The following is a 16,873-nucleotide window of genomic DNA, read 5'->3' as shown; positions in this document are numbered from 1 at the left end:
GTAAAATATAAATTGTTTTTATTGAGTTCAAACGAAGTTTAATATCAAAATAAAGGATATTCTAAAATAACGACTAGATTAAGATTTCTAAGAACACCAAATGTTTTCTTCATTACAAAGAAGCGGGACTCGGTCTTTCAGGATCTTAAATTAGATCATTAAATCAAATTAAAATTCTGACTCAGAATCGAAAGTTCTTTCAGAAATGCGCATTCAAAATTTTTTGCCTGAAACACAGTGGCAACCTTAGATTTGTGCATCGATATGAGAATGAGAATTGAAACTTTAGAAGAAAATAACAAGCTTTAAAGAAACGGGATTTTTATCCTTAATGAACTGCGTTTGACAGTATAACTGTATTACAGAAACTATAGAACTGTGAGTTTCCAGGAGGAAGAATCATGCTACCATCGTCTGAAACCGACTAACTCATTCACGTTGTAAAAAAAAAAAAAAAAACAAAAAACATAAAATTTATTCATGTTATTGACACTATTCGAACTCGGGTCTTTCCCACTCCGTGCGGCGAGGACGGAGGTAATACCAACTGTGCTACCATGAGGTAGCACAGTTGGTATTACCTCCGTCCTCGCCACACGATGTGCTACCATGAGGGCGCCGTTTATGGTTTCCCCCAGAACCGTCCAAGGCCCTAGGCAGTATCATAAGAAACTGGCACGCGATAACACCACCTGTCCTCCCAGTAGTACAATGCTTATAATGACACCGGGTGGAAAAGGCCTGAGTTCGAAATCCGTCAATGGCTCGAATTTTTAGGGGCTCTTTTTGACAATGTGGCTGAGTTAGTCGGTCTCAAAGAAAGGCTGCGTGATTTTTCTCCCGGAAACTCGCGTTCTTTGTCCAGCAAATCCACTAATTCCGATCCGACTCATTCAGCCCACGCATGACGGGAAAGTCATCAAAAGTGTAACAAAACATTGTGACCTCGTGGTGATCTTCGATGCAAAGTTACGCGTCAACTACCAAATTGAACATCTGCGCCTTCAAATGAGCTGAAATCACTGGATGGCGAAACAGCACCTTCTGTACCTCACAAACTCAGACACTACCAAGAGGTACATCTAAACCGTCATCTTCCAACGCATCCTCTACGGAACATAAATTTGGGGTTCTGCGACAAAAAAACTACGCTAAAGCCGTGAAGGGTATTGTGTACAGCAATGTGCCTTCTTTATACAATAAAGAGTTTATCTTCTACTATATGCAGACGAGTTTTGGTTACTTAAATGGGTCGCATGGAAGACTCAGGCAGTTACCTCCACAGCAGCGAACTACAGCAATAGCCACAGCTGTTGATCTGGAACGATTGCCAGTGAAGATGGAACAGAGACGCTTAACTTTCACTGAGAAGATGCTCACGGGAAAGATCTCTGCCCCCAACATCTCGGAAGTGATCCGCTAGAGAGTTCCTCCTCCAGCGCTGAGGGCAAAGCCACGGCTGTGTTCGACCCACGGGAGACTGCACATGTTTATAAGGTTCCTTCCAACACAAATGTTAACGATAAAACAATCACTGGACGTTGATCTGTACCGGTTTACCTGTGACAAGCAGTACAGGAGAAGAATCCTAACGAAAACCAGTGATTTTCTCCCCACCCAGTAGGGTGACGACTCTGAACTGTAAAAATCTATCTGTGAACTCTGAAAAAAAAAAAAAAAAAAAAACTCGATCTCTGCCATTGTATTCTGTGAACCACGAATTCTGTAATCTAGATGTATGAAGGACTGGTTTCATGGATTCTTATTTTACTTATTAATTTTGTTATTTATCATGTTATCTTGTTTTATTATATTACTATCCATGTGAAACCCCTGGCAGCATGCCGTGATGGGTGCATTGTATCGTGTCCTTACGTACAATAAAGATCAATTTATTTAAATGACGCATGCCATTAAAGACAGTATAATGATACCTCATTATCTTTCCCACTTTGACAATAAACACACGCTTACTCTATCATAATAATCTATCCTCCTCCTCCTGTTTCTCTTCTGACTTCATTGTTCTTAAACATACTGACATACGGTAGTTCCTTTGTCTGGGGGCACCGAGGTTTTCTCCCCGAACTCTGCGTTGCTACTCTGTGTAGAATACAATACAATACTCTGTATAGGGCTAGGGGGTGTCTGTGCTAGTGTGTGTTTTGTGAGGTATTAGTGCGGATTATGTTGTCCTTCGGGCCACTTAGCCTGCAGGCCTGTGGAGAGCCGCCAACACCCCCAATTTCCGTCACAGCCCGGGGACGGACCAGACCCATTAGGAGAAAATAGCTCTGACGCGACGAACACTGGGGTAGCCTAGGCGTCCAGAGAGAGCCCAGAAAAAAAAAAAAAGAAATTTATTGGAAAGGAAATAAGGGGGATGTAGATATAAGTGGGTTTGAAAAGAGATAATGGGGATGATATAGGAAGAGGGTTGGATAAAAGGAGTAGAGAATAGGAGAGAGGGCAGTAGTTGAAGCACCGCCCGATTTGAAAGGGGACAGTTAGGGGCCCCTGGTACAGGAGGCCCATCCTGGACCAGAGGCTGGAAGTTGAAAGTGGGTGGTGGGGTGAGCCACCAGGCAAAAGGGGGAGACAGGCCACCCAGGGTGATGGAAAGGGATTTGGGTAAGGAAACTCAACCACCACAGGTGGTAGGAATAAAAGAAATATGGAAAAGATCCCTATGGTGGAGCATGCTTTTTTCAGCTCTGTCTCACCCTGGCCTGGCGTTTCCCTAATGGCCAGTGCCAGCATCCCACACCATGCCAGCTAGGAAAAGCTACAGCATGGTGTCAGCTTAAATAACCATGAGGCGCCTGAGGGCTTGAATAGCCATCAGTTTGTCCGGAGAAGAGGCTAAGATAGAATATGCAATTAATAATAACTTTCCTTCACTTAATATTCACACAGTTTTAATTTTTTTCTTATATTTTCTGTTTTATACTTTTTCAATATATATATATTATATATTTTATTTTATTTATTATTTTTTTGGTATTCATTCATCCATCATCTCTTTCGCACTGGGGAGTTATGCACTCAATACGGAAAATATAATATGTCTATAACGAAGGACATTTAATCTTGCTCATATGAGAGCATAACTAATTAAAGTAATTGGTCAATATAATAAACATTCGCACATTAATGTGACCTGAGTATAATGAGGTAAGAGTTTATGCCATATATTATCACTTTTGATCATTCAGTTCTTTTGATCCAATAATGCACACAGTCATTTATTCACCCACATATTCATTTGTTCACTCACTCAACTCAGTTGGCCATCCTCCGCAACACTCAGCCATTCTCATCCACATATATTCGGTCATTAACATTTTCTACAATATTTAGTCTTTCACATTCACCACAACTTCGCAAGTCATCCACATATATTCGGTTATTAACATTTTCTACAACATTTAGTCTTTCACATTCACCACAACTGCTCAGTCATCCACATTTACCACACTAGTCACTCACTTTCACTAGAACATTCAGTCACACACGTTCACCACCTCGTCCAGTCCGTGACTTTTACCACAGCATTCAGGTACGCACATTCATTGCATCATTCAGTCACTCTCATTCACCACAATACCCTCTCTTTAAAATCATTTACTCACAGTCATACACTTGTTCACTTCCTAGCATTTATACTTGCTCATTCATACAAAGATATCACAGTGAAACTCAACTTACTATTATTCTTCAGCTGAGAGATAGCCTCGGCTGCTGGCACTATTTAGTCTCCTTGTGGCTCAATCGGTTATTTGGTCAATTTATCCAAGTCAGTTTTAGGACATGTGTGATGTTTGGGGAGGGCATTACTACCAGCCTGTCCTTATTCCTTCAGTCACGTAGGTTGTTTTCCTGCCTCTGGGGTCACCCAACAATTCGTTAGGGAGCCTACAGGGAGGGAGTCAAGTTTGACTGTCTTATCTAGTATGTTTCGTCATTTCAGGTGGTAGGGTCAAGAACATGGCCCCTAGGAAGGGGACCAATTTCTGTAATAAGCTTATATTGTACTGCCGTACAGGATTTTCATATATTGTACAGCCGTACAGGACATACACCTAATCCTCACTTTCACCATTGGTACCGTGGGAGTCATCAGTCGGTCCCAAAGAAGCCAATGTGGCATTGAGAGATCCATGACTAGTCAATAAATCGGTTGTAAACAGTCCTGGAGCATATCCCCTTAGGGCTAACCATAACCAACTGTGGTAGAAACTTTCTGGTGACATTCATTGCATCATAAGAAACAAAAGGTGGCAACACCTTTTGTTTCTTAATCCCATTCGGTTTGCATTTTAATTGGATGGCAATTTGTCTCCTTTCTTCCTTGATATCATTGGCAGGGTTTAGGGTAATTCCATCGGATTCCTTTTTTTTCAGTCGATGATATAGCCCTTTCTTTGCTATTTGTAAGGTTTTGGTTCTATGGGAGTTTTCTCTAGATTTTTTAGGATAAGCCTGGTTATAACCAGTTTCCATTTTTCTGGAAATTTTCCTTCTAATTAGACAATGGTTAAACAGCTCTAATAGAATTTCAGGGGAAATTTCTGCTAATTTTTTAACAGTTTCTCTTTCAATCAGGTTGTCTCCAGGACATTTTTTGTTTTTTGGTTTTAGTAGTTCTAGTTGCAATTCATCTAAGGTGAAGGTGGCCCGTTGCATCATTCAGTATTACTGTATTTTACATTGTTACAAATACATCGTAAAATACAGTTAGACTGTATTTTACATTGTTCCTCAGTCTGTAAGATGTGGTCTAATATATTATTGACAGAGACCGCCCAATTGTGAGTTAGGGTTCCGGCTGCCTTAAGTGTGGAGTTCGCTACGTCACCTCTTGGCAGTTTGACGGTGAAAATCCTGTAAACTACACCCCAATGGTCAGCATTACCGGACCTCAGCATTCAGTCAAGAGGCATTCAGTCAATGAATCAGCCAAGATTCATTCTTTTTAGTCCTTATTAGTGCAGTGTATGAGTTTCTGAGAGTTCTATAGAGATCTCTCAGAAACTCATTATGGGGCAAATTTGACCTTGCTCTCTGAAAGTGCTTTCTGGCATGGCTTGGTGTACCCTTCGCCGGAGTATGTCAAGTTCAGGGCACCACCAGGGAACATCATTCTTCTTCAGTTTTCTTTTAGGAATTGTTAAGTTACATGGTTTCTTGAAGCATAGTTGTCATATTTGTGTTGTGTTCATCTGGGCTACAGTTGTAGTTATGGATCTGAATCTGCTGTTGTTGTAGTCGATTCTGTATTTCATCTGTGAAGATTTGTCAGTTGACTTTCTTTAAATTGTATCTGATTATATTTTATGGTGGCTGTAACTGATTGTCTATTTGTCTTCCTAAAGTGAAAGTTATAGCCCTGTAGTCAGAGCTTCTTGGACCATCCAATCTGTTGGTTGGAAGATCCAATTTTGCTGGATAGAGATTGGTGGCCAGGACTATATCTATGTCGCTATTCTACAGTATACCACTGTAGGCGGGTAGGTTATGAGGTCTATTTAAAACCTGCAAGGTTGTGGTAGCTATGGCATCTTTTAGGATCTGTCCATTATGTGTACCTAGTCTGTCTTCTGTTCGGCTGTGCCAGAGGCTTGACCGATGGTTGTCATCCAAGCATTGTGACTATCATCTTAGAATTTGGGAGGACTATCGGTGCATTTTACAGGTAGTGTATGCTGGAATTTATATTCTCTCCTGGCCTGCAGTAGAGATACATTGTGTTTAATGTTAAAGCATCCTGTTTGAATAATTATATGAGCACAAACTGCTAAGGGGGTAAACAGTGAGAATTTACCTTAATAACTATAAGAGAAGTATTTCTAACTACAATTGCTGTCGATTAGGTATCATGAGAGGATTATATTATTCTATATGTTCTGGGGTGTCCCTGAACCATACCCCGGTGAGTATAGGTCTCTTGGAGTACCAGAATGTCTATGTTTTTTCCCCTTGGCTTTAAGCTTAATTTTATCCACAAATGTACGTGCTGTCTAAGCATTTAATTTTATTGAATTAATTGGAGTCCTGTTTGGTCTGATTTAAATTAAGGCCCATAATTTGTTCTTAATTTAAGCTGTTTAACCATTTTTTGATAGCTGGGACAATTGTTGCCAGACTATGGTGAAAGTCCATTTTGGTCGATTTACAGGTAGTACATTTTTTATAGTCATGGCCAGTAACTTCGTAGTGGCCACAGCCCGGGTCTTTTTGCTGGCACTGCCTGCATGAAGAAATCTGTGAGAGATAACACTTTGTAATAGGGAAGTATTCCCTGAATCTATGGTTGATCCAGACAGTATAGATCCTCTGTTGGTATTTCAAGATGTCCCATATTCTCGGGAAAATTCTCTTTCTACATCAAGGAAAACGGGACAACTAAATGCTATCGTTTAGTTGTCCCGTTTTCCTTGATGTAGTTCCTGTTTTTAATAAATTTTCTGTTTATACTCCGGCACGACAACCAAGTCAGTAGAGTTTACAATAAATCGTCAATACAAATATTTATCGTAATTAGTAGTCACGGGCTTGAACCCCGGTCCACTCAAGGAACGCGTGCTATGCACTGTCGCTCCTGACCACTGGGCTACGAAATTCTTGGGCCATTTCTTCCAGTGTGATATGACTGGAAATTTTTGCAGTAAAAGTCTAGGGTTAGGTCCCTTTCGGGTATTGTTTCCACAATATCAAAAATAAGTATAGAGGGATTCCTGTCCTTTGGTGTTTGTGAACACAGTCCCAGTTATGTAATCTCAGGAAGTTGTTTAGGAACATTGCACTCCGGCAGCAAGCATTCTCTACGCCCCACACCTGTCCAATTTTCTAGTTGAACAATGAATGCCAACTACTAACGCGCGGTCATACAGCAGAAATTTCAGATCGTAATACCTGAGAGAAAAATGCAGGCAAAATGTGATATTATATGAGAATTCACCAGCTAACAAAGAAGTCAGTTGTGGGGACACGATTTTTTTTTTTTTTTCCTGCAGATATGAACAGATGGAAAGGAGGAAACCAAATCGGAGACTTTTTGGCAAATAATTAGTTAATAAAAGAACTAATATTTAATAATGTTCAGAAGATTTTCGGAGCGGGAGGATTCAACGTAGGTTCCGCCAGATTTGTTTACTTCAGTTTCAATTTGAACTAATTATTAAGTAATTTACTAATTACTGTTAATAAAGAACTACTTATTAACTAAATGATAACTAAGTAGATTTTTTTGTCGTACCCCTTTTCGAGAAAAAGCGATATTGTGAACTCTGTTTTGTAAGTATAGCACCATCAAACAACAAAGATGCCAGCTTTTTATCCGTGAAGTGTTTGCCGTGTCTCGAGCAGCTATGTCATTGCGTTCAACAGAAATACAATTTATACTTCACCTTGTTCGTATTGCTTGGAATCTGAATTTACAAATTTAATCAAATTTCTCTCTTTCTCAAAAAAAAAAAAAAAAAAACAGTTCGCCACTGCATAAAATATTGCCGAACTTCCAGACCTGGGAGGGGCGTGTCGCTTTAGCTGGGTAGGAAATTGGAAGATCCCCACAGAGACTTGTTTTTTTTTTAGAGTAATTTGCTTTCTTCCTTTGAGAATGCGAATGAGTCCCGCTCACCGATGCTGTCTGATGGCTATCATCGCAAAACTGCAGGACTTGTGACATCTCTGAAGACGAAGGACACAAAGACCATACTTTGGTTTCGGAAGCGTACTTTACTAGAGCTCCTTCAGTGAAAAGAAGCACATCTGTTCACTCCCTTTCTTGCACATTATTAAGCTGGTGTTAATGAAAAGAGGTTCGCTTTTTGTTTGGCAATACGAAAAAAGAGAAAAGAAAGAAGTGGCAGAAATTTACTAACACATAAAAGCGCCTATCGATAACATTTCACAGTTATATTTAATTTTGTATCGCTTTGTGAGGAGTAATTAAAGAACTTCAAGAGCAATTGGCTGAACGGACCACACACTCGTTTTCTTAATTTGTGTACTGTGCAGTTAAAGTGTCCAAGTTGAATAGTAACGTTTCGGAATTTTATTTTCTTTTATTTTGGGGAGTGAGGATCAAACATAGATTTCCCAAGATTTCAGATTCAATTTACTTTTATTAAATGTTTAAAAACCTGAGGGGCACATTGGATACTTTCCTTCCACAAAATGATAGGTTATTACAGCATTTACAAAAAATCCATTTAGGTAAAATCTGCTGATTTTTCTGGTGGTGTTGGGGTAGGAATGGGAGTAGGGAGGAGTAACATCTGTTTATGTGATTAAAATGTTAAAATATGCTTTCTGGAAACATTTAGAATTGTTAACATGGATTTTCGTTACAGGGAAAATCCTGCTCACGAAGTAATATGAAATAACTAACTATTCAAACATACAAAACTCATATACAAATTTGTATAACTGCAGACATTACTGAAATACACTGGTGTGTAAAACTAAAGGACCAACACTATTTCTAAAGGTTACAACCACAAAATCAAACGAAACAGCCTGTTGCGATTTATATAACTGAGGCCGTTCAGTAGAAAGTTGGTGCACATGCAAAAATTTGAATCGTGATGAGAGGACCCACATAAACAGATAAAAGCAGCAGTTCAGAAGTTATGCGGAAATTACCGAATGGTGAGCACGATTCTTACAGACGCTCGATTGGTTTCATACAGTGCTACAGACAACGAAATGGCCAGTAAAGTGTAAAGTGTGTTTAGGGTCAAACGGCACCAAGAGTTTCCCCCAACTCCGCGTAGTATACATTGTGGGTGTGAAACAGAACACTGATCTGTCAATGCCAGAGGTTTAAAAGTGTATGGATTTTGTACATGTCGCGTACCGTTATTCATCTGGTCATTTAGCCGTTGGATCCCTATTGGGGCCCACCGTTGCCCACACTTGGCCCCGTGGAGGCATACCAGCTGTTCCCCTCCAGTCTTCAGTCTCTCCCCTTTCTCACTAAACCACCGAGTATACCCCTTAACAATGCCGCCAAATTCTAATCAACGTCTAAATTCTACCGCTTTGTTGTAAATCTCTTTCGGCCAAATTCTAGTGAACACTCCCTTTTTTCTTTTTTTTTTTAGGCTTGCCACTGAAATCCTTGGAAATTAGGTGGTGGAGCCTGCCAGAGTATTTAATGATCTACTGGGTGCCTGACCTGCCTCCTCGTGGCAAAGTGTGGGCAACGGTGGGTCCCAATAGGGTCCAACGGCTAAATGCTCAGAGAAACAACAGAACATAACGCTATAGAACAGACCACTCTCCACACACTTTTTAAATATCTGGCCTCCACAGAGTTCTGTGTCACTCACAAAGAATACAACTCGGAGATGGGGGGAACCCCTGGTGCCGTCAGACAACTAACACACTTTACTTTACACTTGTTCAGCAGCTGAAGATGGCACTGACAGAGGAAGGGACGATTTTACCGCAAGAACCTATCAACAACATTGTTCTAAGTATGGACAGGCGGTGCAAAGCCTGCATCGACAATAGGGGTAGCCATATTTCCTACTGAGGACAACCTCTTCCCTTTTTTCCATCTTTGGCAGTGATGCATCTGTATCATAGCAGCAAGTGCTCTGTTGCTATTTTTAAATTAAATCTCTCTGTACCGTTTTTTTTCCTTCATCAATTCTGTACCTAACGAGGTTCCTTTGGTGTGCTTTTCCCATATCCAGGCCACTCCTATGAGAAGCTACAGATGAAAATCTGACTGATCCTAAGGTTTTGTACTCCAGTGTGGCTTCATTGGTAGTTGAACAGGAAGCTAAGTGAGAATGCAAAAAGTGGTGTAATAGACTGCTCCACAAAATTAACACAACCCCTACAAAACGTTGTGCAACTCATGCAGCTTGAGCATAAATAAAATAAAAAATAAAAACAAAATAAATAAATACAAAAAAATAAAAAAATCTGCGCTATCGTAGGGGTAATATCGGTTACGTTTGTTAGGCCGAGTTTTGGGCGTAAGGTAATTTTATCATGTTAAGTTTTTGATGTGTGGGGCTTTCGCTATGATGAAGGTAGAGAGGGGAGGGAGACCGAAGACTGGGGGGAAAAGACAGAAATATAGGGCCAATAGAGTAGATAGCCGAAGTTTTCAGTGGGGCATGGGCATGCCCACCAGAGTAGAAGTTTGGGGGTGAAGGAGAGGGAACATAAAACGTCCCCTCCTCCCCAAGGAAGTGGGAATAATAGGTGAAGAGGGCTAGGGTGTCCTCTTCAGATCGCCATCAGGCTGTTTGCAGCTGTGCTGCGTTTAGTCTGTAATCTACTCTCCGTGCTTCGTTCTGTTCTGTTTTGTCACACATGGGACGAGCCTCGTCCTTGCTTTTCTTTTCCGTGTGATCAGCATTCTTCTTGTCCAAGTACTGGTCCCCTGCGGGTTTCAGTTTTCTGTCACATTTGGCGGCGATTTTTTGTCAATCTCTATGTACGTTGCTGTAGATAGCTATTAGGGTTTTTCTTCTGGTGAATAGGTTTTGCGCCTACTGGGAGAGCGCCCTATATTCATCCTCAGTGTCCAGGAAGTGATGCTCCAATCCTTTTGGGAGGTATGGAGGTATCTCAATCTTGTTATTAGTAGCCCTCTGAGGTCTTCATAGTGTTGACAATCATAGACAATGTGACTCCAGCTTTCGCTCTTCCCACATATGCAGTTAGGGTCCTCAACGAATCCGAAGCCAAACAGCTTCTCCTTGTAGGGTCCATGTCCGGTTAAGAGTGTTGTCATATGGTACGCTGGGAAGTACCAGGCCGGCTGATTTGAGTATATTTTCCGGAGTAACAATCTTTTTGTTACTTCACCCTTTGTAGTCTCTGTCCACCTTCTCTGCCAAATGTTTAGGAGGTGGGTCTGTAGCCTAATTTTTTCGTTTTTTAGGTTGCCCGCAGGGTCAGTCGTGTATCCTTGCTGGCTAGCGGCCTCTCCCCTGGCCAATAAAAACAGCAGCCCCGCCCGAACAGCTTCCAGGTCCAGAGGGAACGCTCCAGCAAGTATCTGCAATGCTGGGGTACTTACGGTGCTGCAAGCGAGCGTTGTTGATAGCAGTGTGGTCCTTTGGGTCATTTCTAGTGTTCTTTTGTTGACTACCAGTGTCGTTTTTGGATACCACACTACTGCTGCATCGGTGATTCCTGGTAGTGAGTTTGTTTTATAGTAAGGCCTCAGTATTTTTTTCTTGAGTCCCCAATCTTTTCTTGTGATTCTGGTTACCAGTCCGGAGTATCCTCTGATTTTTCTTCTTATGTATTTCAAATGCGGCTGGAACGTCAGGTTTTTATCTAGGAAAACGCCCAGATACTTCATTTGGCTCACAAATTTGATGGTTAGATTGTTGATTTTAATTTGCCGAGGTCGTCGTAGTTGTAGAGTACCCTTTAGGAGGATCGACGAGGTCTTGTCTAACGATATTTTCAGCTGGTTCTTTGATGCCCATTGCTGAAGCCGCTGCAGTGCCTGATTTGCCAGCGTCTCCAATTGGGCCCTGGTGTCTGCCTCTATCGTCAATGTCAAGTAGTCCGCGAAAGAGTGCGCTCCCACAGAACCCAGGTCCGTCGTCAGGAATTCATCGAGGACCATTTTCCACAGGAGCAGCCCCAGCATCGACCCCTGTGGATATTCACTGTATACCTCTCTTGTTATTTTTTGATAGTGTACGTTGATTTGCACTCTTCTTTGTGTTAAATAGCTTTCAATTACTTTGTACAGGTTAAGAGGCATCTCAGCCTCCCTCAAACTTGCCAGGACGCTTGGCCACCAAAGTGAATGAAACGCCCCAGCAAAGTCAACAGAGTTGATCAGCAGATACTTTCCTCTACAATCCTGGAATATCTTTAGCAAGTTTCCCAGTGCGTCCACAGTTGAGGATCCTAGTCTGAAGCCATACTGGTTTCCGCCATGTAGGCCTGCTGCTTCACAGTGTTTTATAACCCTCGCATGGAGTAATCTTTCAAACAAGTTGCTTGCCACTGGGTGTAGTGCAATGGGTCGATATGAATCCGGATATTCTGGATTTCTGGTAGGATTTTTCAGTATTACGTAGTTTAAATTTGATGTTTTTCCTGCAGTTGGGAAAAGTCCTGTTTACAAGCATCTATTGTTTCTATATCTGATGTTGTTCTAGCATATATTGTATAGTGTGAGGAGAAGGTGCGGCTTGTATTCCACGGTTTTCTTGAGTATTTCAGGCTCAATACGATCGAGGCCCAGGCATTTTCAATTTCTGACCCTACTAGTGGCCACGCTGAGTTCATCCAGAGTGAAGGGGAACTCAATCGCCTGGTTTCTGTAGTTATCGTTTATGTCATATATCTGTTGCTGAGCTGGCATGGTTAGCATATTTGGTTTTTGATATATTGTGTCGAGTATTTATTCATCGACTGCTCCCAGGTCGTGGTGAGGTCTCCCTGCCAAGTCCTAGTGGTAGCAATCACCCCCCCCAGGCAGTCTATTTATGGTTACCTTGAAGACAATGCCCCAGGGGTTAGTGTTCCCTGCTGTGGAGACCAAGGACTCCCAAGAGCCTCTTTTACTTGTCTTTATGGCGTCAGTGTGTCGTTTACTGATTTGTCTATATCTTTGCCACAGGGCTTCAACCTCATTTGCTATCCATGTTCTTCCGGCCCTCTGGAAGTCCTTCCTACTCTTGTTCATTTGTCGCCGGAGCATGGCAATGTCCTGGGTCCACCAGGGGACTCAGCCCAGTCGGGGTTGTTCCTTCCTGATAGTTTGGTTGCTGATGTCTATCATCAGTTTAGTAGTTGCCTTCTGCAGTTCGTTTGGATTATTCTGTGGATCCAGGGACGCAGGTTTGTTGTTAACCGCTGTAGTTAGTAGCTCTTTGTATTGGGGACAATCTGCCTTGACAACTGCGCATCTGTGGCGTGTTTCTATATCTGATGTTGTTCTTGGCAAAGTTCTTGTTACTTTGCAGGTGATCACTCGATGGTCCGAGGTGGTTCAAGCGTCTTTCGGATAGGTATAAAGGACATTCATTTAAACCTCCTTTAAGCATTCCATTCCCTGGGCCTAAGCCCATCCATGGTAATGTCTTAAAGGGAATAATGTTTCAGAGTCTTATAGAATTCAATTTATGAACTAAAATACGATAACGCAACAAAACATAATTTAAACATCCAATTAATCCAAATCGTTGTGCCACTTAGCCTCTCGTAAGAAAAATCTATTTTGACGTATCTATAGATCTTAATGAGGAGAGTTACCATCCCTTCCTCGGGGAGGCAGGCTTCTATTATCTAGCATACTTCTTTTAATGAAAACCTTTTCCACATATTTATTGAAATATGCAAACATTCTTTTATCTGCGAACATGATATGAAAGGTCTCCTTCTCTAAAGTTCCCAAGGACAAACTAAGTTCCATTCTATACTGTGTATAATTTACACAGTGCAACATTATATGTTCTGAAGTCTCATTTTGCCCGCAGCTACATAAGCCATCCTCTCTCAACCCAAGCTGAAATAATCTCAGAGAGAGCCCATGACCAGTCAATAAAAAGGTGGCATGCAATCCAAATTGCAGCCACACTTTACTTTTATTTACTATATTTACTTTAGGTAGAAACTGATACGTCTCACGACCCTTGTCAGAACTATCCCATTGTATTTGCCACATCTGCATTATTTCTTGAGTTATCCTGATCTTTTCTAATTTAATATCAAATTTAGTATAGATTTTATTTACATCAGGACATGAAGATATTCCAAAATATGTTTTCCTTATATTTCTTTTTGTGAAATATAATAATCCAGATAAAAGGACATTATACTGGGCAGGGACTCTCCCAGAGATAACCTGCAAAGCCTCTGTCGAGACCGTTCGACACGCTCTAGTAATCGCAAGCAAAGCAAATCTTTGAGCTTGCAATAGATATTTTTGAGTTATCTTAATTGGTACCCTATGTACCCAAGCTCCAGAGGCATATGTGACTATAGGGATAAAAAGACATTCGTATAATAAATTTACTGCTCTTTAATTCCCCAGTCAACTCTTATTACCCTCCGGAGCTTAGCATAGAGAGTACTTATTTTTTCTTTTAAATAACGAACGTGTTCAGTAAAAAATAAACGTTCTTCAATTTTCAAGCCTAAATATTTAGTTGCTTTTACGTATCGAACGGCATCGCCCAGAAGCTTCACAACAGGGTGACGATTTTGGCTTAACCGGCCTTTCAGTAACATCTGGACCGTTTTTTCTTTTGAAATTTCCAACTTATACTTCTTGGTCCAGCATGCAAGATCATTAAGCACTTCACTTGCTCTATCTTCAATCTGTGATCTCGCATTACCATCTATCAATAGGACCAGGTGATCTGCGTATGCAATTTTTATAACTCCAGGAACATTCACATTTAAAAATTCATCAAAGACGATGTTCCAGGCAAAGGGGCCAATCACCGAGCCTTGTGGACATCCCCTAGACATATCCTTAACAATTTGAGTATACTTAGTTTTAATTACAATTTGTCTATCAGAAAAGTAACTCTTAAATACATCATACAACTTATTTGAACACTGTGTCTGCCTAATTCTATACATTACTCCTTTCCACCACAGTCGGTCGAATGCACCCTTAAAATCGATAAACACACCTAGTACATATCTATTCCCATTGCCCTCTACACATCTAACCAATTCATGCGCAGCATCTTCTGTTGAAAAATTCTTCTTAAAGCCATACTGGTTTGTAGACATCAAACCTCTGATTTCATAATTAACCATTAATCTATTTATAATCAGGCGTTCATACACTTTTGCTAACACAGATAACAGGGCAATTGGACGATAAGCACCGGTTTCATTTAACAAACGATCTACACTTTCAATTAACAATTTTTCATGTGCAATCTTCCAACATGCAGGGAAAACTCCATCATCAAGACACTTATTATACATATTTACATACATCATAGGACATATCTTATAAGTTCTTTTCATAATTTCCACTTCAATTTTATCCAGGCCCGGTGATTTTCCACTCTTTGCCCGGTTCACCGCTTCTTCAACTTCAATAATAGAAAATTCCACTTCAATTTCATTAGAATTATAATCCACACATCTATTTAACATTTGCAACTGTGTAAAATCCAAATTTTGACTATCTTCAGGAAAAAGACCTTCCACAATCATATCCACAGATTCTCCCCAAGTCCGGGTTTCCTCGTTACCATGCCCAATCGTATACGTAATTTCTGAGAGACTTGCTTTGTTATTAATAACTTTAAAAATAGAATTCCAGGGATCCCTGGATCCTTGCTCACCCACAAATTTCTTCCATGAAGCAATCTTAGTGCTACTGACAGCTCGAGCATAATCACGCCTACAATTACAATATTGTCTTTTAACAATATCATACAAATCACTATCACCATTTCTTCTCAACCTTTGAAATAAATGTCTCTTCTTAAAAAGTTCTTTTCTCATGTCACTTAACTCGTTAGTCCACCAAATCACTGGACGGTTCACTTTTTTCTTAATTTTCATATACTTAGCGGACAGTTTTTGTAACAATTCAGTAAATTTTTCCACATACTCCCTAGATGTATAACCAGACCAATCCAATTGGCTTACCTTGTTTCTATAATCCAAATTAAATTCTGACCAATTTACATTTCTAACATTATACCTTCCTGTATCATAATACATTCTATTCATATCATTATCCTCAATTATGAAAGAGATGCTGTTATGGTCACTCGTGGTGTAATCTTCAAAAATACTCCATTTCTTTATTTTCCTAAATATAGCTGATGTAGCAAGAGTAAAATCAATGTAAGACTGACCACACACTGCTGAATAAGTTGGACCATGTCCTGCAACATTCACTACCTCTATTCCTGTTCTAGCTAAACATTCTTCAATTATCAAACCTCTATCATCCGAATTTCTTCCTCCCCATAACGGGGAGTTAGCATTGGAGTCTACAGCCACCACCAAACCACAGGAACCAAACATACTACAAAGTTTTTCTAAATACAACACATAAGGTTCAATCTCCTCAGAAGGAGGACAGTATATGGTCGCTACATAAAACCTACCACAATCACAAATTATTTCACAACATAAATACATATTACTACACATAGACATTACTTTTGTCACAACCATATCTCTATTCCTTATAATTATTGCTGCCTTAGGATTGTTCCCTTCCGAAATAATTCTATAGTGTTGAGGATAACATCTCACTTGAAATCCTACAGAGTAAGGTTCCTGAAGCGAAGCAATGGACATATTTTCCTGTTCCATAACTTTATTAATTTGCACAGCAACTGATTTCGCTCTCTGTGCATTCAATTGTAATATTTTAATCTCAGTTCCCATAATTTATTTTCTTTTTGTAGTTCTCCAAAGCCTTTATATATTCAGGACATTTTTTATCAACAGCCGTGTGATCAGCCTGCACGTTCCTTCTACTACAAGCATAACATTTCGATTCCTTCGCTTTATTCTTACAATCTTTATATGAATGATTTAACTCACCACAGTGTCCACACAGCACCTCTCTCTTACAATATTTAGCCACGTGGCCGAAATTCATACACCTAAAGCACTGTGTTACAGAATATACTTCCTTAAATTTACATGCTGTCCACCTTATAAATAACCTATTTTTCACATTTAAAACCTTCCACATATCTGGTTTTAATTGAATCATCCAGTTATTCATACGAATTACTTTATTTTTGTTAACTGTTAGAACTTCAACACTATCCTCAAACCTTTTCTCACTTACTTTATTGTCCTTAAAATTCTTCTGCCACAACTGATCAAGCAATTCATCGCGCTCAATGTCTTCTTCAATATCAAAAATCACAACACG

Source organism: Mastigoproctus giganteus, chromosome 3 (genome assembly GCF_048544385.1).
Source record: "Mastigoproctus giganteus isolate SK-2022 chromosome 3, ASM4854438v1, whole genome shotgun sequence".
NCBI classification, from domain to species: Eukaryota; Metazoa; Arthropoda; class Arachnida; order Uropygi; family Thelyphonidae; genus Mastigoproctus; species Mastigoproctus giganteus.
The sequence above is the reverse complement of the archived record's forward strand: the minus strand, read 5'-3'. Positions refer to the sequence as shown.